Source organism: Sus scrofa, chromosome Y (genome assembly GCF_054392235.1).
Source record: "Sus scrofa isolate SSC_HxYL_T2T_F1_AM1 chromosome Y, Sscrofa_HxYL_maternal_Yorkshire_Landrace_v2.0, whole genome shotgun sequence".
In the NCBI taxonomy this organism is placed as follows: domain Eukaryota; kingdom Metazoa; phylum Chordata; class Mammalia; order Artiodactyla; family Suidae; genus Sus; species Sus scrofa.
The window spans coordinates 9,233,957-9,256,506 of record NC_139402.1 but is presented as its reverse complement, the minus strand read 5'-3'; the positions used below and the strand labels follow the sequence as shown (position 1 = coordinate 9,256,506).

The window sequence follows — 22,550 nt, the reverse complement described above, 5'->3', positions numbered from 1 at the left end:
AATATTCCATTTTTATAAAGCAAGGACAGAAGTCTGTGTGTATGTGTGTGTGTGATTAAGTATGAAGAAAGGTGTGAAGGAATATAGTCTAAATTCTTCACCTGGGATATGAGGGAGGGCAGTGGCAGCAGAGTGGGTGGGAAAGAGGAGTCATGTGGGTGGGAGGTGGAAGACAAGCAAAATAGCACCTGCGTGTGTGTACACACACACACACACACACATACACACCCCTACTAAAACTGTGAGGCAGCCTGTGTGACATCATCACATTGGAGCACTGTGTAAAATTACATGGGGGGACAGCAGAGGAAGCAACATCAGGAAGTAGCACCGAGCTGTGAAGGGGAGTTGGTGGGGGACGGCCTAGCCCATGGAGCATGTGCTGGCTGCTCAGTGCTGGGGACACAGAGGTGCTGAGGAGGAAATCGCCCTTGAGGAGCGACACCCACTCCAGGAGGACCTGGCTCTGGGGATGCACACTTCCTGCCTCGCTTCTGAAAAAGATGCACGAAGGCTCAGTACCACCTCCATGCTGGAGGCACCCTAGAGGCTGCGGGTGACAGCCTAGGGCGGAGGAGCTTGCAGGAGGGGCAGCACGTGGGGATGGTGAGGGAGGAGCAGAACCTTGGGGTTACAGCTGTCCCCAGAGCACGTCTCTGCATCCCTGACCCAGCACCGGCCCCTCCCTGTAACCTCGTCCAGAGGCCTCTGTGCCACTATGGGAGCCGTGGGGGCGGCAGGTGCCGCGAGTGGGGATATGTATTGAAAGATAGATAGATAAGTGAAATAAGATACACTGACAAGAAAGACATTCATTCAGATAGGAAAGAAGTGTCTCGCTGTCTGGCGCAGGGCTTGGGGAGAAAGATAAAGAGGGTCCCTTCTGTCTAAGTGCCTTCTGGGTGGTGGACATGGACATGGACCACCTGGGAGCCTCCTGTGGAGCCTGGGCCAGCTGCCTTCTCCCTCCTGCCATCCATCCCCACCTGGGATGGCAGAGACGACCTGAGTGCACAGCCCCTCCTCTGGGAGCGCTGTGTGGGTGTTATTATTTGCCACATGCAGTCAGTCTATTGAAGGACCCATGGCGAGGCCTGCAGGCTGTCTCTTGTACTTGATAAGCATACACTGAGTGCCAGCTGTGTGCTGGGGCCATGCCAGACAGCAGGCTTACACAACCGCGTATGGAACCTGGCCTCCAGCTCATTCATAGATTGGCTCAACCTTAAAGTGGAAAAAAAAAAAATGAAACAAATAGAAAAGAGTTTCCTTAAGCAGCTGAGCTATCAAGGATATTTTGCCGATCTTTGGAAGAAAAGAAGAAAGGATGGGTGGACTCTTGTCATTCTCTAAAGCAGTGGAGCTAACCTTAGTTTAAAGCAGTTTTCAGTGTGTCACCCCTGTGTTTGTCTGTGCTTGAAGATGTGATTGAGGCTCAATTAACTTTAAATAGCGCAGAGACAGGCGCTTGTGTTTAGACTTGTTCCTCTGCCATCTGAATGCAGTGCCTGTTCCAATCAAGTGAATAATGCACAAGCTATTGCTTTCTTTTTTTCTTTCTTTCTTTTCTTTTCTTTTCTTTTTTTTTTTTTTTTTTTTTTTTTTTTGTCTTTTTGCCTTTTTCTTTAGCCGCTCCCGCGGCATATGGAGGTTCCCAGGCTAGGGGTCTAATTGGAGCTGTAGCCACCGGCCTACGCCAGAGCCACAGCAACGTGGGATCCTTAACCCACTGGGCAAGGCCAGGGATCGAACCCGCAACCTCATGGTTCCTAGTTGGATTCGTTTCCGCTGCGCCATGACGGGAACTCCCTACTGCTTTATTTCTGCTTCCATTTGTGGAATTGTTAAAAAAAAAAAAACAACCCTCCCCCTCCCCAAAACCATAAACAAAAGCCCCCAACCCCCAAACCAAAGAATAACTCCCCCACCCCCCACAGATAGCAGACAAGTGGTGAGTTTGAGTGACCTTAGCGACCTTAGCATCATGTTTCCTGTCATGCTCCTTTTTTTTTTTTTCAATGGCCATGCCCTCAGCATATGGAAGTTCTTGGGGGCCAGGGATTGAATCCAAGACACAGCTGTGACCTACACCACACCAGATCCTTTAACCCACTGGGCTGGGCTGGGAATTGAACCCTTTCCTTCACAGCAACCCAAGGTCAGATTCTTGTGTTTGGTTTTTTTTTTTTTTGCCTTTTCTAGCGCCGCTCCTGCAGCATATGAAGGTTCCCAGGCTAGGGTCCAATCGGAGCTGTTGCTGCTGGCCCACGCCAGAGCCACAGCAACTCCAGATCTGAGACCCATCTGTGACCTACACCACAGCTCACAGCATCGCCAGATCCTTAACCCACTGAGCAAGGCCAGGGATCAAACCTGAAACCTCATGGTTCCTAGTCAGATTCGTTAACCACTGAGCCATGACGGGAACTCCCCAAGGTCAGGTTCTTAACCCACTATGCCGCAGTGGGAACTCATAGTGCTCCTTTGAGACTGAACCGTCCAGGATGATAGGCGCATTGTTTGTTCATGCCCCACTCGCACCGCTCATGCCTTTGGCTGCAATCCCGTGGCTTCAGGTGCTGCGCTTTACCATTTGGGGAATATGGATCTCATCTGTCTGTTCCAGGGTTAGGTGAGGCATGAGGGTGTCAGACACGTAAAGTCACCTGACCAAGTCCACACAGCGAATGAGGGAGGGATTGATGCACATTAAGGAGTCCACTGCACACTTCAACTTTTATTTTTATTGTTTTTTATTAAAGTATAGCTGATTTACAGCGTTGTGCCAATTTCTGCCGTACAGCAGAGACCCAGTCATTCACATACACACAACATTCCCTTTCCTGTATTCTCTTCACTCAGAGCTCATTATCTTATGGTCTGCCCCAAGAGCCTAGGTACAGTTCCCTGCATTGCACATCCTTTTTTTTTTTTTTTTTTTTTTTTTTTTTTTTTTTTTGTCTTTTTGCCCTTTTCTTGAGCTATTCCCACAGCATATGGAGGTTCCTAGGCTAGGGGTCTAATCGGAGCTGTAGCCACTGGCCTACGCCAGAGCCACAGCAACACGGTATCCGAGCCGTGTCTGCAACCTACACTACCACTCAAGGCAATGCCAGATCCTTAACCCACGGAGTGAGGCCAGGGATCGAACCTGCAACCTCATGGTTCCTGGTTGGATTTGTTTCTGCTGTGCCACCGTGGGAACTCCGCGTTGCACATCCTTTAAACCCGAGCTGTCCAGCCACCGGCTGTACTAGGCTCCCAAGCACGTGACAAAGGGCGAGTCTGAATTTTGATGTGGCTTCTGTGCGCAGTACTCTCGTGGACCCCCGAGACCTGGTAGGAAAGAAGTCTGCACTGCCAGTCACCTTTTATATCAGGTCCATGTTGAAATGAGATGGTGGCAGATATAGTGGGTTATAGAAAACATATTTACATGTTTCTTTTGGCTTTTAAACATGGTTACTAGAAACTTTAAAATCACCTATGTTGCTCACAGGACATTTCTGTTGGAAAACACTGCTTTAAACATTGCTGATTCTTCTCTACCAAGTTCTGACCCAAAGTACCTTCCTAGGTCATTCATTCATTCATTCACTCACTAGCAGAGGTTGCTTGTTTTGGGGTAAATTTGTATGTTTTGGTGATTCATTTCCTTTTATAATTTTTTTTTTTATGGAGGTTTCTGTTGTGGCTCAGTGGGTTACGAACCCAGCTAGTATCCATGAGGATGCGGGTTCTATCCCTGGCCTCGCTCAGTGGGTCGAGGATCCGGTGTCACTGTGAGCTATGGTATAGGTTGAAGATGGGTCTTGGATCTGGCATGGCTGTGGCTGTGGTATGGGCTGGTAGCTGCTGCTTCAATTCAACCTGTAACATGGGAACTTCCGTATGCCGTGGGTGTGACCCTAAAAAAAGCAAAAATAAAATAAAATTTTAATTTAAAAAGTTTTTATTTGGTGACTTGTTTTTAGTCACCCCTATTTGGGAACATATCACAATAATCTTTAGTCACTGAAGTATCGTCTTGAGCAAGTCAGCATTTTAAGGAAATAGTTCACGCCATCCATAAAAAGAAACCCCAGACATGGTAGCCATGCTTTCAGGGGCCCCTTAGGGGGAACAAGGCCTGGCAAAGAACTGCCTGTGGGGAGGGGCCTGGATACTGGAAGCAAGTGCCCTGTGCCCCTGAGGGCTCCAGGCCAGATGGCCCTCTTGCTGCTTGGTTTGCTGTGCTCCCCTCTCCAGCTGTGCCTGTCTTCGCATTCTGGGCATCTTCCCTCTAGGACATGCAACAGGCCCCTTCATCACCTGTCTTCTCATGTTCTGAGTCCACCTCCTCCACAACCCCCTCCACCCACATGGCTCTTCTGCCTCTGCTGCCCTGGGCTCCAGGCACAGTTCTCCCCGTCACTAGGCTCTCACGTGTCTGCCTTTTGACCACACTCTTCCCTTCCCAGACTGTCTCTCCCAGTCCCGTTTTTTCAGCGTGTCCTCAAGGCGTAGCTCAGGCATCACTTCCTTGACTTCACAGATTCCGTTAGAGCTGGGGACGCGTCCCCAAACCTGGCTACTCAAAGTGTGCTCCACGGAAGCTGCATCACCCCTTGGGAGGCTGGTAGCAATGCAGAGTCCTCGGACCACCTGAAGACCCTGCCTTCAGAATCAGCATCTTCATTTTGACAAGATGCACAGGTGTTTTGGTTGCACCCTGAAGTTTGAGCAGCATTGCCCTAGAGCTCCAGATTTATGCTTCAGTTATAACGCATCTTGCGTTGTAAGTTTTTTTGGAACTGATCCGCCTCCTCCACTAGGTTGCAATCTGAGGTCCACAGTCATCTGGTTCATCTGTGTATTCACAATGCCTGGAAACTTTATAATGGACTAGTGGTATTCGAAGAGATAAAAATGGCACGGTTCCCAGTGGAAAGGGTTTGGCCATGGATACAGATTGTGATGTCAGTGATGTGTGCATAGGAAGTAGACTTGCCAGTTCCTGGGATTGACCAGGGTGCTGCCACACAGCAGCAAGAGGAGGGGGTCCTGCTTATAATCAGTGGCAGTATTTAGGAGGCAGGTGATAGGGTAATGAGCTGCTGCTGCAGTAGTAGAGAAGGGATCAGAAATGCCGGAGGCAAGCCATAATGACACTGAGGAGAAATGCTTGGGAAAGAAACGGTGTTCATGGAGTTCCCTGGTGGCCCAGTGGGTTAAGGATCTGGTGTTGTTACTGCTGCAGCATGGGTTCCATCCCTGGCCAGAGTACGTCTGCATGCTGCGGGCATGGCCAAAAAAGAAAAAAGAAGGAGGGAGCGTTCAGTTCTCTAAAGAGCCTCAGGTCAAAGACATCCATTGATGCCTCAAGTTCTGGGTTTGCAGTGAATTAGGCGGCCTCCAGTGGCGTCCCAGGGCTTGCGTTCATGTTGTATGTGAAAACGAGTGGTGGTCATGACTGGAAAGCAAACAGCAGGTGACGGGATGACATTGGCAATGTAGGGAGGGCATGAGGAATTAGCACCCGAGGTTGAAGGGCAGAGGAGGGGCCAGGCGAGGATTTTCTTAGGCAGAAGAAATGCACGTCTTCTCTTCCCCGTCGGAGTAAAGGCCCCTCATAGCCGTAGCCGGGTTCCACGGTCGTCGTCTGTGTCCCGTAGGCAGACCTCTCTCTGTAGCAACCTGCTATCTGCGTTGTAATTGTAATGGACGGAACCAAAGATCCAGGGAGCAAAATAAATATGAGTCTAGAAGTCCAAACACTAGGGAGCAATTAAATGACTCATTCAAAATTAGAGAAGAGGCAGTTTCAGGGAGTAGAGCTCAGATGTCCAGTGGGCCAGGACCAGAAAGAGGCGAGTGGGGCTCTGCTGGGAATTTTGAACCCTAAGCATTTGTCTCACCCCACCCATGGCCCTGTGAAGTCCAACTAATTAAAATATTTTTCTGTAGTTGACTGGCTTGCATACCATTTGGGAGAGTTGACATCGTGCCAGTTTTTCCAAAATATCATCCTCTCCTCTTGAGTATTCTACATCCTTTTAGTTCCAAATCGAGTATTTATTTCATGCTATCTCATTTCTTATCATAAGAAGATAAATTTTATGACCGAGAATTTTTTCCAGAAGAGATTAACTATAGAAATAACCAGCAATTTTAATATATCTGCGTCAGGGAACAGGGCCATATTATCTCCAATTAACTAACGATGAGCTTCTTTTGTTAAGTCGTATAATGAGTAATTTAGAGCTTTCAGCCCATCTTTGGAGGATAAAATGTTCCATAATGTGCAGAGTCGGCTTGCTCCTGGGAGCCAAATTTAGAAAAATGTTTGTTCAATTTCATGATAAAAGCTATATTTACACCAGGGGGGAAAGTTGAGCTTTTGGAAAATGTGTGCAGCGTTGCGATGGAATTCCTTCCGTTGTGTTGCGTGGTTCCTTTTTCTCTAAGTCCCAGGTCACCTTCGACTGCTATAAAAACAAAGTGGCAGGTTATAGAGGTTTTCAAGGGCTTTCAAAACCTGAGGGGAAATAGTGTATTTTTTTTTTTTTCTGGCAGAAGTAGACATTGCCATACCTGTTTTGATCATGAGGAGAGACCAAATCTTGGAAAAATGTTTTTAGCAATTTCTGAGAACACGTTTCCCCCCTAAATATCAACAACAAAACTCCTGTTCGGGAAAGAGCATCATAATGACTTTTTTCTTCTGCTTCAAAAAAACGTTGTCCTGTGGCCAGCGTGGTCACATGGCTTGAAAGTGCTTTAAGAAACTAAGCTGTCATCTCTAATTTGTTTAAACAGTTAAAGATGCTTCTTTACGACCTAGCCATATTTTAAAATTTGTGTCCTTAGGATGCTCTCCTTGATCATTTTCACATGGTCTCAGTACGAAAGTGGAGGACGCCTTCATACATTTGCAGTTTTAGTTTATTCGTATGCCAGCAAAGAAGAAACTGTCCAGATGTGGAGGCTGGGGAGCACCGGATCCTGGGGAGGGGGGACTTTTCAAAAACAGATTGATTGGGGAAAGCATTGCTCCATGGAGTTAAAACTGACTGTGACAGTGGGTCGTATGAGCCAACGGACCCAGCCTTCTTGGGAGATCAAGTGACCAGAACCAGAGAAAGGGATGCATGAACATAGGCACAGCGGGGGTGTGGAAAGAGAAGCAAGGTAGTGAGATAGTGTCTGGGCTCTGTAAAGGCCTGGGGAGCCCCACGACACCACCGTGATTTGCCCCCGGGTGGCCGACAGCTTAAACAATGTTCAGCATCACTGACTTTCCCCTCCAGCCATTTTCAGCACATGCGTCAAGAGTTGGAGAGTCACCTTGCAGTTGAATGTGGTTGCAGCAACTCTGTGTCCCCTGGAATGAATTGGATGAAAGATGCTCTTACCCAGATACTAAATAATGTAACAATACTGATAGTGGTAGGGATGCTGTTGGCCAAAAGCGGGAGAGAGGACCACGATTCGTAGAAGAGGTGGCTCTCAGTGGGCAAGAGAGGTGGAGAGAAAAATGGGAGAAAATGTATAAGGAGGAGTGACACAGGGAGAGATGACACCTGTCTTGACAGGCTGCGTGGGGTGTGAGAGCAGCACAGGGTGCTGAAAAAGTAATACCGCTGTCCTTGGCTGTGAGACAAGGAGGTTGTGGTCTCTGGGGAACAGGGTGGGTGGTGGTAGAGCAGACACTTGGTCCGTACACATCACAACTCTGTGGATACTGAGCTGCAGCTCCTAAGTTGCTGTGGCATCAGTGTCTACACCCTGGTAAAACCCCATTTTTCCCGCGGCCTCCCGCTGCCCTGCATGTTCTCCCCGTGGGGATAAACAGACTTTAAAGGTGACTCATGATGCTCATAACCTTATATGATCCCATCCTTTTGGTACAGGCTGTGACTCACTTCTAAAAAGAAAAAAACAAAACAAAACAATGCTCAGCAAAGGTGAAGGGTTGTCACTTCTCTGCTCAGGTTACAAGAGACTGTGACTCTATCATGTTAGAAGATCCTCCCTTAAAACCACATAAGGTGCCTTGTTGGAGAGGCCCATGTGACAGGGACCTGAGGGTCGTCTTCCATCAACAGCAGCAAGTAACCGAGGCCCCAGATCCAAGAACCCTCAGGCGGACAACTTCTAGCAGCAACCACGGGAGCAGAGTCTTCCCAGGAGGCTCTCAGGTGAAATCACTGCCCTGTGAGACTCTCTGAATCAGAGGATGCAGTTAAGCCACACTCAGACTCCTGACCCACCCAATGGGGAGGTTATAAATGTGTAATATCTTAAGCCACTAAGATATCTTAAGCCACATTGTGCAATGTTACGCAGCAATAGATAATGTAATCTTGCATATTGTCCGTTTCTCCTCCATCTCTACTAGGATGGAGGATAGTTTAAAAAAGAAAGGAATAGCAAAAAGACAAAAAAAAAAAAAAAAAAAAGAAAGGAGATGTTTTTGTCTGTTTTTTCCACCCATGCAATCATGCCTGATACGGAGTATTTGTTGAATGATCGTATTGAACAAATCCATGTGTTTTTACGAATGGCACAAGTAAGTACACCATATTCTTTCCAAAGAAGATAAAGCCATATTCTTTGGAAATTCATTTCATGTGCAAATGTACCTTGTTTTTGCTGGGGGGTATATATACATACAATAATAGTTTAAACACATAAATATTTTTAGGGTCACACACACACAGAAAACCTATCTTACAAATACGTGCATATAAATTGGATGTGGATACAAACTATTTCACTTTGTACCTAAGAAAACAGTTGCAACATAGGCATTAGTCAGGCCTTTGGTTGGTTTTTCCACCTATCACAGCTCCATTCCACGTGGGGGTTGTCTCGGTTTGCAGGGAGTAGGGATGCCAGTGTAAGCCCAATTCATGGATGAGGAAAGCTGCTTTCTTGAAACAGGCAGGGTCTTCAAAATACCAGCTATTCCTTCTTGGTGTTTCAATGCTTTTCCACGAGAGAGCTCTCCATCGCAGTTGGCACTCGTTGCGTTGTGTTCTTCCGCTCTGGACTGTCTCTTTGTTTGATGGTTTCTATCCCTCTGTTGAATTTCTCATTTTATTTGTGTACTGTTTCCTGATTTCATGACATCATATCTTTCTCTGCTTTTTTTTTTTTTGGTAGCTTACTGACCTTCCTTAAAACAAGTGTTTTGAATTCTTTGCTGGGTACATGACAGACCTCTGTTTCCTTGGAGTTGGCTCCTGGAAAATCACTGTGTTCTTCGGGGGTCATGTATATGGGTATTTTATGTTTCTGGAAGCCTTACATTGCTGTCGCCTCTGAGGAAGCAGGGACCTCCTCCAGTCTTCACTGACTGGCTTTGGAAGAGCAGCTCGCTCAGACTTTCTCTGTGCACACACCTGCTCACCGTCACTCTTCCCTCTTGGGGGAATTTCTTCAAACTGTCTGCCATCTCTTGATCCTACAAAACCGGGCTGAGTGTCAGAAACCTCCCTTTTCTTCACCTGCATGGGCTGAGTGGTTGTGTGCTTTCTCCCAATCCTGCGGAGTTGGGTCAGCTTGTGCTCGTGCAGAAGCCAGCCCTTGTGTGAGGGTGTGTGGGGAAAGGCGACTCTGGCATGAGGGTGTGCAGGGTGGCGAGGGGGCAGGTGGCCCGGGCATGAGGGGGTGTGGGGGCGGCAGAGCACCCCAGCAGCTCAGGCAGCTCATTTCAGTGTTCTTGACTGGACAGGACCGAGCGATGCATCTGGGGAGGCCAGGGCTCCCCCTGCCCCCGCAAGGCCCTTTCTGCCTCAGGAGAGACCACAGCGAGGTCCCTCCAGGCACCGACTGTGCCATCCGGGGGCGGGGGCGGGGACGGGGGAGAGGGCTGATGTGGCAGCATCAGACTTCTCCTCTCCGCTCCTCATTGCGTCTGACCTCTGACCTCGGGCTTTTTCCTCCAGGGCTGTGCGGGGCCATCTTCGCTGGACTCCGGGACTTCCACAAAGGTACGCTCCTCCGTGAGTGAGGTCATGATCGGGGTCCCGTCTCGGGAAGGTGCTAGAAAACGCTGTTCTGCCATCTTGCCAACGTCGTTCTCTCCTGACTGCATCTCTGCGTTTGTGAGTTTGGAATTTTTATTTTCTCCTGATTGTTCACACTGGATTTTCTCTGGGCCAAGGTCTTTTCTTTCCATGTCCTAACCAGGGATTGGCACTTTTTTTTTTTTTTTCTGAAATAGGCCAGGTAGTACATATTTTCAACTTTGTGGCCCCTGCCGCCTCTGTCCAGAGGACTGCAGTCTGATGTAATGTGGAGGCAGCCCCCTGTGCGGTACAGGAGCCGATGGGGGTGGCCAGCTTCCAGTAAAAAATTAAGTTACGCAAACGGGTGGTGGCCTAGACTGGGCCACGGGCCACCCAACATCTGTGGCATCATCCTAGCCCAGCCCCACCCAGAGAGAGGGGGGTGGATGAAACAGAATGAGCCTGTTTTTGGCTCTGATCGCTTCAACAGGAGGTGACTGGGAAAGTGTCAGTGTCAACACATCACCGTTCAACGTCGCGCCCTGTGACGTCCGAGCTCGGTGACCCTGCACGGCCTTCATTAATCTGTCAGGGTGCACATGTCGATAATATTGCTAATTGTGGAGAGGGTTTTGTTTTTTGTTTTTTGTTTTTCCTAATATGTTCACCTTTGAAGGAGTTAGGTAGAGCCCAAAGGGGACAGATTTGAAGCTGACTCTGCAGTCTTCCCAGGAATAAAAAAATGAGGTTGAACAGAAGATGAAATAAAGACAACACCTGGTGTTTGAAAGGAGGGACCCCGCTGAGCTGACATGAAAATCTCACATCGTAGTTCTATCTCTTTTGAAAAAGCATTGGCGAGACTGTCTGCGAGACCGATGTCAGGGTTTGTCCTGCCTTGGGTTCTGTTAATCTCCAGTTCCGGGGTCTTGCCCTAGAATAGACTTAATCAATATTTGCCTATTGACAGAGGGTTTTGATGCTTATTCCTCTGTGGGGCTGGGGCTGACTTGAACGTACTCCATTCTGGGACCATCCGCTGCCAGTTTTTCAGCAAGATAACCTGGAACTGTGTTCACACTGTGCAGGAGGTCAGCTTCCCATTTCTAGCTGTCTGAGAAAGTCTTAATGATTCATTGACATGTGTGGCATTTGCAACATGATCTTTAATTACTTTCCATTCTGACGACATGGGTAGTCTTTCTAATGTAAATGATAATGAATTTTCCCTAATTGTGGAGATGTGGTGGCTCTGTCCTCACGCTGGGATTGGGCCCAATTGCTGAATCTCTCTGAAGATAAAGGTCTTACCTCTAAACAATGGGGATAATAATTCCTACCTTTTAGAATAGCTGTGAGAGTGAGAAAAAATGTAAAGAAAGCTACTTGTACCACGCACTGAACAGCACGCCTTCTCAAAGACTGGAAAAGAGTATTGTAATAAGATCCTATGAGTGGAAGGCCGTCTATGTTGTACTACAAGGTGAGTGATGAACATTCTTGATTTGGTTTAACCAGAGTCATGCAAGGCAGCCACTGCATTCAAAATTACACTTTTTTTTGGGTCTTTTTGCCATTTCTTGGGCTGCTCTCTTGACATATGGAAGTTCCTAGGCTAGGGGTCGAATCGCAGATGTAGCCGCCGGCCTACACCAGAGCCACAGCAACTCGGGATCTGAGCTGCATCTGGGACCCAGACCACAGCTCACAGCAACGCCCACTGAGCAAGGCCAGGGATCGAACCTGCAACCTCATGGTTCCTAGTCGGATTCATTAACCACTGTGCCATGACGAGAACTCCTGGAAGCAGTTTTTTAATTCAGGCTGATGAAGGCATATGGAACATCAGTTGGAGATCATAAATAACCGTAATTGTCCATTATTTCTAATACATGTTCATTGATTCACATTCCCGGCCGTCTTTTCAGCGGTTTTTACTTACTGATAATGTCAACAACTTCTGTTCCTTGGGTTCCCATTCTGTGCTCAACATTTGCTCAATCCCAGGGAGCCCAGCTCTGGCTCCAACGCCGGACAGACGAAGGTTTCCTGAGGAATGTCCACTGTCATGGGTGGGCAGTTAGGCTCCGAGCATGTGAAAAGCAGGTCCTTCCAGCGTCTGAAGGCAGCTTGCATTGCTGTCTCCACAGCAGCAGTTATGGGGAAAACGACGTATATGCCCTGAGTTTTGATTTTGTCATGTGCGCAGCAAGAAGCTTTCCTGCTTTTGGCCTCTGGGATCTTTTCTCAGTTCTAATATTCTGTGATTCCAAGACATTCCATTCCTAAAATCAGGAAAGTTGAATGTTCTTTCCAAATCCCTGTATTAACTACCCAAACCCAATTTTATTCGTAGCTGAGACAAGGGAACTGGTTTATCCTTTATCCTCTCTTTTCTAACATCTAATTTAGTGCTAGGAGTTTATGCATAGTTAGCCATGGGGACAAAGTGTGGAGAGAGCAAAGTCTATAATTCAGCATCAACCAGAGGGGAAGATACTGACGTTGCTCTGCAGCATTGGGAGGTCACTGCCTTGCACGCTTAGACTTCTTACCCAGCGTGAGGCAGGTTGAAGCGTAGAGGCCATGCTGGACTGCCCACTCTACCCACAGACAATGCCTTGAAGCAGCGTGGTTCCCAGGAATGCCTTGAGGGTGCAGCCGTTAGCCAAGTAATACTCAGCTGTGACCTCACCCTTGGAAGGGCAGTTGTTTGGCTTCGATTCCTTCAAGTGAAGATTGAAAATGAGCCTCATGCATATGACAACGTCTCCCCAGCAGTTTATACTTGCTCCAAAAAAACCTCCCCAAACAGCCAACAATAAAGCAAAGCTTTTCTGCTACACGCCCTGTGGTTTCATTTCCTGGGCTTTCAGTGCTAAATACTAAATAACTAGAGAGTGATTGAATTAATCACTGCACAGCGGATTTTTAAAAATCTCTCGTAGTGTGTGCAGAAAGTCTGCCATCATCATACACTGTGTTCAAGAGTCCACTTCTAATCATGCACTTATTCTTGATAATGTTGAATAATCATTAAGAAAAGAAATCTCTGGGAGTTCTCTTGTGGTATATAGCAGGTGAAGGCCAGCCACTGCTATGGTGCAGGTTCAATCTCTGGCCCTGGAATTTCTGTTTGCCATGGTTGTGGCCAAAAAAAGAAAGAAAGAAAGAAAAGAAAAGAAATCTCTGAAATGTAATTAGCTCTTTTTGCAGTGAAAAGTAATTAATTGGTCATGGGAGATTATCATCAGCCAGCCCTTGAATTTCAGACGTGTAACCTCTGCATAAAGGTTTAAAAACAGTTAGAAAAATGCTACTGCCTGCTTTTTACAAAAGTTGTGCAGAAGCCGTCAGGGGATACACATTTATCTCCTAGAATAGCTGACCTATTTACTCATCTTCCTGCTGTTGTTTCAGCTGATAACTGCAATTATTCAGATTGTGTGAATTCATCACATAATGTTCTTTGACTAAAGTCATGTTAGAATTAGTTTCCTGATCATTTGAGATGGTTTAAAATGCTATGGGCTACAGTGGATTCATTAAGTTCTGTAATTGCCTTTAGATCAACTGTTCCCCCCTTTACTTGTTTTTCCTTTCCCTTATTTTCAATGGAAAACAAAGAGTTCTCTCCCCACTCTGCCCTCCTCTCTGGGCCTTCTGTAAGATCTCTGGTCTGGCAGCTGCAGAATCCATATGGCAGCAAGGTTCTGGCTCCTGCAGCTGCTGGCTGGGCACTTCTCAAAGCTCTGGACTGTGAACTTCATCCAAGAGCCTTGTGGTCTCCATAGCACCCAGGACAGCCACTGGTCCTGGCATTTCCTTTTGAATAATGCAGATACGTACATTGTGTGTTAGTTATGTGTATTCCTGAAAACATTCACTCTAAATCTCTGAAAATCAAGCAACAGTTCAGCCTATCAGAAGGACTTGGTTTGGGGAGACACTTGATAAAGAATTGTTCAGTACATTGGATATTTCCATTCGCCTAAGCATTTCTCTTTGGTGTAAGCCGTACTGAATGTGAGCGAGATACACCTGTGGCATTTTATCCAGTTCTGTCCTGCTAACTCCTTAGTGTTTAAAGATGAACCCTGTAGTTGGGAAAGGTGAGGTGTTCTCCAGGCACCTGCCCTGACTGTATGAGAGACCTCTGGTTCTGGAAGCCCTCGCGTCTGTCCGCCTTTGTGCTTCTCCCTGCATCTCTGACGGTGGTCTGTGCAGGGCATGGAGCTTTCTCTCCATTCCTACCTTTGGATTATGAATGACGAGTCAGTTGCTGAGGCTTTCACACCCATTTTTTTTTCAGATAATTGTGTGACACTATTCAATATTTAGTGCATTTAATATTTAGAGGAGGGGCTTCAGAACTATTATACATTTGCATTAAAAGCATTAGGATATGATTGGAAAATGCTGACATTTTCTGAGTATGTCCTACATGCCAGAGTCAGTAAGGGCACTACTTTTGCGTCTCCTAGTCCCATCAGCTCTGTGAGTGAGGTAGGGGTGTTCGATGCCCCTTGATGTGGCTCGCTGTGGTCTATGGCCAGTGTGAGTTGTCATTGTTCCTTCTCATTGTTCAGAACCCATATGAGTCATTAAATATTTGGCATGTCACACCTGGAAAGAGTTATTATCCCTCTCTTATAGAATCTAAAGAAAACCCCAAGTTTATAGAAAAAGACTCTATGGAATGTTAGCTTTTTGCAAATGGCTAAGCTATTTAAATATACCTTTTAGATTCACTTAACAGTGGTGCTTCAGTTCTGTATTTTTCAGAGCCGTGTTGCATAAGGAACTTAGATAACTTTAGCCTCTTTCCCCAACATTTAAAGACAAAAATGTTCTTGTATTTTTATGCAATTACAACTCACAGAGTACTGGGGGATATACGTATGTATATTTCTCATTTCTCTTCATTCCTTGTATGTGGTTCTGTTTAGAAGCTATTTAACAAGATTTGGGACAAGACAAGTGAGCAGGACTTTGTGCTATTGATCAAATGTCCAGGTGAGCAACTGCTGTGGTAGTGATGGACAGGTAATCCATATATGCAGACGTGTGGAAGGCATTCTGTTCTCCAAGGAAATTGGGCAGAGGTGTTTGTCCCAACCCCCTTTGCGGAAAGGCTGAAAAGCAAGCTGATGAAGAAAGGTAGAGAAGAGAAAGTGATCCGCTGCTTTAAGGGAAGAATGGGTGCCATTGTCTCATTGGGGCCACATGCAGTGTCATTCAAATTAAACATTTAGGTTTTGGTGTGATCATCTTATTTCAAAAGCGCAATAGGACTTGAGCGTTCTTGCTAACCACTTTTCTCTGCCTGACAAGTGGATAAAAATATGTAATAAATCCAGTTGCTTTGAGATGGAGAAGAATGTGCGCATCGTTGGTATTTTTAGAAAACCATTATACTTTAAATTCCTCATGTGCTTTCCTCTCGTGAACACAATTCACAGACAGTGTTAAAGCGATTTAAATCCGGCACATTTTGGTGGAACTCTATTTGAGAAGGAATCTATAAAAAAATTCCAAATGAGTTGATACTTGCTCTCAGTTTTTAGAACGAGGGTTTATATCGCCACATAAACCCACTTGGAAACCTCTCATATTAACGTTCAGTCTTCAGCGTAATCCTCTATTGTCTGTTAGTCATTTACAGACTGTGCCCATCCTTTTCCTCTTTGCCATTTCTCATTGCCGAAGGGTAGGAAACGTAGCCTGGCATTTGACTCTGGACATGCACACTTCAGAAAACTCAAGGGGGAAACTCACTTAGCAGCAGAATATTCATTTATGTTTTTATTGCTTATTTACTTTCAGCTGTTCCTTTGAACCACATGTTAACGTGATGATGAGCAATTCTAGTTAACCTTTCCTATAAAAGAGCAGGAAACAAGTACATGTGTCATGAGGTTTAGCAGTAAAGCATCATGTATTCTTCACTCTCCCCCATTTCTTGACTCCCTCCAGTGGGAAGAAATTGAGGAATTTGGGAAAAAAAACAGTTGCCAAAATGGGTATGCGTAGACTTATTTGCATACATATTTTATTTCGGAATAGGACTGTCAGGAAATTATCTACTGCTCTACGTGACCTACAGAGAGTACTTCTTTTGCATAATACTCGGCACCTAGAGGAGGTGCATGATCATAGTCATGTGAGAAAAGGCAGCTATAATGAAGAATTGACTGGATCACAGACGGGTAAATGTACCCAGAAAGGGAAGCACTTTGTGAGGCTCTCAGTAGCGACATTAGGAATTCCAGCCAGGACCTTTCAGTCACAAGGGGACAGAGCAGAGACAAGCTGATATGCACAGTTGTGGTCTCCGGGGAGCCTGGTCTAGAAAGGACGGGAGAGCAGCGGAGGGGAATGCACAGACATAAAGCCACGTTGGGACTCTGACCTCCATCAGTCTATGCCTCGGAAAGACCTGGATCATATGTCATGTTGAAGTGTATACAGTTAATTACTTTGCAACCCTGAAATAGCATTTCCTAGTGGATTTCTGTTTGGGTTTTTCCCATACTTATTTTGTGTTTATTATTGACAAGAGAAAATCCTCTTTCTACTTAGATATAAGATGTGACACTGTAAAACTCCTAGACAAGAGCATAGGAAAAACATAAATCATAGCAATGTTTTCTTAGTTCAGTCTCCCAAGGCAATAGATATAAAAGCAAAATAAACAAATGGGATCTACTCAAACTTAAAAAGCTTTTGCACAGCAAATGAAACTGTCAACAAAATGCAAAGACAAGCTGTGGACTGGGGGAAAATAGCTCCAAGTGATGCAACTGACAAGGGCTTCATTTCCAAAATATACAAACAGCCCATACAACTCAATAACAAAAAAAGTAGCAACCCAATCAAAAAGTGGGCAGAAGACCTAAACAGACATTTCTCGCAAGAAGACATCAAGTTGGCTAACAGGCACATGAAAAGAGCTCAACTTTGATAATCATTAGAGAAATACAAATCAGAACTACAGTGAGGTATCATTTCATTCCAGTCAGAATGGCCAGCTACAAAGTCTACAAATAGAAGGTGTAGAGAAGCTGTCCTGCATTGTTGGTGGGAATGTAAATTGGTGCTGCCACTGTGGAGAATAGTACGTATGTTCCTTAAAAACTAAAAACAGAGTTGCTGTATGATCCAGCAACCCCACTCCTGGGCATGTATCCAGAGAAAACTCTAATTTGAAAAGATACATGCATCCCACTGTTCACAGCAGCACTATTTACAAGGATGAAGACATGGAAGCAACCTTAATGTCTATCAAATGTCTGTTGATAGACATTTATACATATATACAATGTATACATGTAGATATATACAATGAAATACTACTCAGCCATGAAAAAGAAAGAAAAAAATGCCATTTTGTACAACATGGATGGACTAGAGAGTATCCCACTAAGTGAAGTAAGTCAAAGACAAATATCACGATATCACTTATACATGGAATATGATACAAATGAACTTATTTACAAAACAGAAATAGACTCAGAGTGTAGAAAACAAACTTACGGTTACTCCAGAGGAAGGGGGGCAGCATACATGAGGACTTTGAGGCTAGCAGTTACAAACTGGTATTTAATAATCAACAAGGTCTTCCTGTATACCACAGGGATATTTAATAGCCTGTAATAAGTGTTAATGGAAAAGAATATGAAAAAGAATGTCTCTCTCTATCTGAATTACTTTGCTGTACACCAGAAACTAACACCACATCGTAAATCAACTCTACTTCGATAAACAAGGAAAGAAAGGTCTTTCTTTTAAAAATTGCTATAGGCACATTTAATGCTTTCCCATGAGATTTACACTCTTAACACACTTTAAGTGACGACACAGGGTTGTTAACTCCAGGTACCCTGTGGTCCAGTAGAGCTCTAGGACTTACTCATCTTGTGTAACTGAAACTCTATATCCATTGAACAGCAACCCCGCCACTTCCCTCTTCTCTGAGTCCCTGTCACTTAGAGCAGCATCTCATTTCCTGATAGTTCCATTCCTACATCAAATAAAATTTGACTCTCTGCTTCTGTGTGTTTTGAATATTCCAGGTCCTTCATTTAAGTGGAATCATGAAATCTTTGTGCTTTTGTAACTGACTGGCATATTCACTTAGCACAGTGTCTTTCTGCCTCATCTGTGTTGTTGCAAATGATAGGATGTCTGTCTTTGTTTAAAGGTGAATAATGTTTCATTGTGTGTATATATCACATACTGTTTGGGTATACAATGAGGTGGTTTCCAGAGCTGGACTATTGGGAATAATGCTGCAGCGAACATGGGAATAGAAATCTCTTTGAGATCTAGATTTCAGTTCTTTGGGATGTATGCCCAGAAGTGAGATTGCTAGATCATAGAAGTTCTATGTTGTTGGTTTTTTTTTTTTTTTTTTTTTTTTTGGCCACACCCATGGCTTGGGGAAGTTCCTGGGCCAGGGATGGAACCCAAGCCACAGTAGTCACAGCAGTTACAACACCAGATCCTTAACCTGTTGAGCCACCAGGGAACTCTTATTTAATTTTCATAGTCGCTTCCACATTGTTTTCCATTATGGCTGTGCCAGTTTGTATTTCCACCAGCAATGTACAGGATTCCCTTTTCTCCACACCCTCGCCAGCACTTATTTCCTGAAGTAACAGGTTGACATCTCCTTACAGTTCTGGTTTGCGTTTCCCTGATGACTGATGATATCCAGTATCTTTTCATGTGTCTGTTGGCCATTTATATATCTTTTTGGGAAAATGTCTCCTTAAGTTCTTTGCCCATTTAAAAATCAGTTTATTGGAGTTCTCGTCATGGCACAGCAGAAATGAATCCGACGAGGAACCATGAGGTTGTGGGTTCGATCCCTGGCCTTGCTCAGTGGGTTAAGGATCTGGTGTTGCCGTGAGCTGTGGTGTAGGTGGAAGATGTGGCTCGGATCTGGCATGGCTGTGGCTATGGTGTAGGTCAGCAGCTATAGCTCCGATTAGACCCCTAGCCTGGGAACCTCCATATGCCACAGGTATGGCCCTAAAAAGGAAAAAAAAAAAAAACAACAGTTTATTTATTTATTTTGCTGTTGAGTTGTAGAAATTTCTTATATGTTTAAAATATTAATCCCTTATCAGACATATGGTTTGTATATATTTTCTCCCATTCAGTAAGTTACTTTGTTGATTTTTTTTCCCTTTGTTGTGTAGAAGCTTTTTTAGTTTCATATAGTTTTATTTGTGTATTTTTGCTTTTGTTGCTTGTGGTTTTGGTGTCATATCCAAGAAGTCATTGCCTAGACCAGTATTATGAAGCTTATCCTCAGTGTTATCTTGCAGGGGGTTAATAGGTTCGGCCTTTTGTTTAAGTCCTTAAGCCACTTCAAGATAATTTTTGTGAGTGGTATGAGATTCAAGTCTGAGTTCATTCATTTCCGTGTGGATATCTGCTTTTCCCGACACCATTTTTTGAAGAGCTCTTTCAAGTTTTTAAAGGTGATACGTAGAAGTAATTATAACACCAAGGCTCTTACCTAGTTACTGGATGGCTGTATTATGCTGTTGCTGTCCGAGAGCTATGCTGCACAGCCCCGTCACATGTGCACACACGCGCACACACACACACGCACATACACACAGAGACACATCACGTGCACACTCTCAAGGCAAACTGTCCTATGTGCTTGGAGCTGCTATGACAGCTTCACATGACTCGTTCCAAAGCCATAGGCTTTCTTCCTTCCTTGCAAAAGATCAGCTTTTCTTCTATTTTTTTTTTTTTTTTGTAGGTACTGTTACTCCTCCATCTTTACTATATAATGGAGTGGACACTGTCTCATTTTGTCAGTTTGCCACTCTGTCCAAAATACAGAGAGGCTTTTGTTTTCAGGATTTTTATGCTAATAACTTTAAAGATGTAAACAATGGATAAAACACTAGAGGATGTACACAGTTTCCACTCTCTCTCTCTCTCTCTTTTTTTTTTTTTTGCTTTTTAGGGTCGAACCCATGACATATGGAGGTTCCCAGGCTAGGGGTCAAATCGGAGCTATAGCTGCCGGCCTACACCACAGCTCACAGCAACGCCGGATCCTCAACCCACTGAGCGAAGCCAGGGATTGAACCCGCAACCTCATGGTTCCTCGTCAGTCGTTTCCACTGCACCGCGATGGAAACTCCCTCACTCTCTTCTTAAATGTCATCCATGTTTGGTTTCTTTGCACTTTCTGGGATTCGTTCATTGCAGTGCTTTATGGAAATATTTAGCTCTTTGATTTTATTATCGAGAGGTTATAAGTCCTCAAGTGTATCTTTCCTTCTGCCTCTCCTTTAGGTGTAATGTAAAAAAAAAAAAATGTACACAGATTAACAAAAGGTATGTTAATATTTCAGTCGGCAGCGAACACCTGTAGACCCGGCTGGGTCATTCCTTTATGGTGGTTATCAGATCATAGACATCGGTTGAGCCACTATCACGGACCAGGGTGAGTGGTACCGTTTATTTATTTGTTTTTTTTACTTTTACTCCACTGTCTATGCTGCTCTATCCGTGAAGTTCAGATAAAAAGAGGCAGATTTAAAACATAGCATGAGCAGACTATGGGGTATGATACAGTGAAGACTTTCCCAGTGGACAGGGATCATGAATCTCAGAAGAGCTTTGTTGTGGGGGCTGGTGAAATTGCCTGTCTTCGGCCCATGCACTCTTAGGAGAAAGTGTCATCGTCCTCGTACAGTACTTTCAGAAAAGAGCTACAAAGGCCTTAAGGAGTGGTCTTCTGAGGATAACTCCAAAATTAAAATGTTAGATTAATGGTAACATATCTATTGTGCCATATTCTTTAGGAAAGGAGTTCAGCTTAAATTAAAGGGAAGCCCTTCCACTTGAAAATCATTCTAGCAGAAATTCTTTTTTTTTTTTTTTTTTTTTAATGGCTGCACCCACGGCATATGCAAGTTCCCAGGCCAGGGATTGAATCCGAGCTGGAGCTGTGACCCACGCCACAGCTGCAGCAACACCAGATCCTTTAACCCACTGCTCCAGGCTGGGGACCAAACCCATGCCTCTGCAGTGACCTGAGCCACTGCACTCAGATTCTTAACCCACTGTACCACAGCGGGAACTCCCCAGCTGCCGTTCTTTCCCTGACTCTGATCTCCTTTCACCCCACTACCTCTGAAAACCAGCAGCTAACCTATGGCCATAAGGCCTGAAGAATTTCCACTCATTTCACCTGACGGAACTGCCTAGAACAGCACAGGTCTGTTGGTTCACAAGGAAGGTTTTCCTTTTGCACTTTCTGTCTCTTGAGGCAAGGCAGAGACTCCAAAGCAAAGACGGAGTTGTTGTTGTTGTTGTTGTTGTTGTTGTTTTTAACGTAGCTGTTGCAAACCCGGATATTTTTGTTTGGACACCTGACCTCAGAATTATTTGACAGAAGGACGATTGGATAGGAGCTGGTGGTTGCACACAGGATCCTGGGCTGGATGGTCACGACAAATAAGATGGAAGTGCATCTGGAGGACCGTGGTGGACAGTTGTGAACGGAGTCCTTTGGAGCAGAGCGTGGATGCTCTGGTGGTGGAAACCCAAGATGATCTCGCTTGAGCGTAGCGGCTGAGTGAGAGATGAATGTTTGCTGCCCATTGAGATTCAAACCGGGAACTATGTAGAGCCGTCAGCTGGTCTTCATGTAAGTAGAGGAACTTGAAAAGTTCTCCGCGTGAATATAGAGTGAAGATAAGGGTCATTCACACAGCCTGTTTGGGTGCAGCAGCCACAGCTGGATAAGCCTCCTTCACATGTGACAAGGACATAAGAACAAAAGAGAAAACGAACAGAGCCTATGGGGAAAGCTGCAGAGTTAAAAGCAGTATTAACCTGAAGACTCCAAAGGAGAGTGGATTTCTAATATTACGCAAATCAGGAAATAGAAAAGAATCCTAGAAGATTGGTAGGAATTCAAAATAGGATGCAGGTTTGATCCCTGGCCTTGTTCAGTGGGATAAGGATCTGGCCTTGCCATGAGTTATGGTGTAGGTTGCAGACATGGCTCAGATCTGATGTTGCTGTGGCTGTGGTGTAGCCCAGTGGTTGCAGCTCTGGATCTATCCCTAGCCTGGGAACCTCCATATGCCACAGGTGTGGCCCTAAAAAGCCAAAAAAAGAAAGGAAAACAATAAGATAGTCGCAGATAAGAAATGGCCCCTCAGGAAACACCCGAAGGTCCTCCGTTGAGGAGTGGACCTGGACTTCTGGCCACATGGCCTGTTGAGGGGGCCCGGCTTTGTCTTTCTGAGAGGACGAAGGTAATTGGGAGTCCTGGGCGTGGAGATGTGCGCTGGGCTTTGCAAAGTGGGCGTCCCCGCCTCTGTTGATCAGTGAGGAGGAGCTGCCATCCTCTGTTAATTACTTTGTCACGTCAGCACCATCCCTGAATCGCGTAGAATTACCCAGCTGTGTGGATGGCGCATCATGGTCTCTTCCTAAACCACGATCTTTTTCTAAACTACTCCAAGTTCCATTGCCTTTGTGGAAATCCAACACCCAGGGATGTTC

General features: G+C 45.2%; 1 protein-coding gene across 10 annotated transcripts in view; it reads left to right on the top strand.

Annotated features, from left to right (window-relative positions):
• Window positions 1-22,550, top strand: part of LOC106506885 (uncharacterized) — a 545,630-nt gene that overhangs the window by 289,590 nt on the left and 233,490 nt on the right. For 4 of the 10 annotated variants that reach the window (XR_014836077.1, XR_014836071.1, XR_014836075.1 and 1 more), the window contains one exon: window positions 9,933-13,187. The gene's annotated coding sequence lies outside the window, so the exon portion shown is untranslated. Of the gene's footprint in view, window positions 1-9,932; window positions 13,188-20,383; window positions 20,476-22,550 lie in introns of those variants that run through there. The other 6 variants (XR_014836080.1, XR_014836079.1, XR_014836078.1 and 3 more) reach the window with 5 other exon arrangements.